The sequence below is a fragment of the Medicago sativa genome, chromosome 5 (genome assembly GCF_051527215.1).
Source record: "Medicago sativa cultivar Bolivia chromosome 5, Bolivia_mono, whole genome shotgun sequence".
In the NCBI taxonomy this organism is placed as follows: Eukaryota; Viridiplantae; Streptophyta; class Magnoliopsida; order Fabales; family Fabaceae; genus Medicago; species Medicago sativa.
In genome coordinates this window covers 17,572,952-17,574,092 of record NC_140753.1, presented here as the reverse complement: position 1 = coordinate 17,574,092, position 1,141 = coordinate 17,572,952, and positions in this window count along the sequence as shown.

Sequence of the window (1,141 nt, the reverse complement as noted above, 5' to 3'; positions counted from 1 at the left end):
CTCCATTTTTGTCAATCTTCAAGCTTGCATGTGTTGAACCCAACCACAGTCTTTGAAGTTGAAAGTAGTAGGAAACAAAGTTAATTGGAACAAACTCAATTCCTCTCTTTTTCCCTCAATCTTCGTCCAACCCCTTTTACCCAAATTCACCTTTCAATCAAATTGAGTTGAGTAATAAGCTATTTGCATGTAGAATTCTATATCGAAGATAGATGTTGGGTTGTTATAAGCTGGAGTGAGGACTTGTTAGGGAGCAAAGAAGCTTTGAAGAAGATGCATCAAGTGGAAAATTAGCTTTTGAGGTGGGTTTCCTTTCTTAGGCTTGAATTTAATTAGTTAAACTTGAAATTTTAGGTGAGATTAATAGATATTGTGATTAGTATGAATGATGAAATTAGATAGTGATGGGAATTCTCATGTTAAATTAGTTTAATTCAATAATTAGCTGAGCATGAGTTGATAATTACTATTAGTGTCCCCCTTAATTTTACTAATGGGCTGAAATTGTTTAGGAAATAATGTTGAGACATGCATGAGAAAAAGTGAATTCCCCTATATTAGCTGAGCATGAGTTGATAATTACTATTAGTGTCCCCCTTAATTTTACTAATGGGCTGAAATTGTTTAGGAAATAATGTTGAGACATGCATGAGAAAAAGTGAATTCCCCTATATATGTTAGTTTGACTCATGAATTAGATAAACATATTTGGAGTTATTAGCTTCCTAGCCTTGAACCTTTTATATTTGTCTCTGATTCCCAACCTTTTGGAAATCAATTGGAAGGCTCATAATGTTTCTCCATGGGAATGATTCTTTTCTCCTAACTTGGTTCAGTTTCATGTTTACTACTTATGTTCTGCTTAGTATATAGGGAAAATAAGTGGTTCTAAGGATCATTTTAATAAATTTATTTGTTAATAAAAATATTCTTTTCTACTAATTTTTGTTAAGTCAAAATATTTAACAATAATAATCTAAAAAAGGATCTCTAAAAAAAAATCTATAAAAAGGGGAAAATTAAAGTGTACACAATTTTTTATAGATTATTATTGTTAAAAAAAATATTTTGACTTATTAGAGAGGAATAATAAGATTATATTAATTTTAATCTATATCAAACATCTAATTTCATTGTAAAA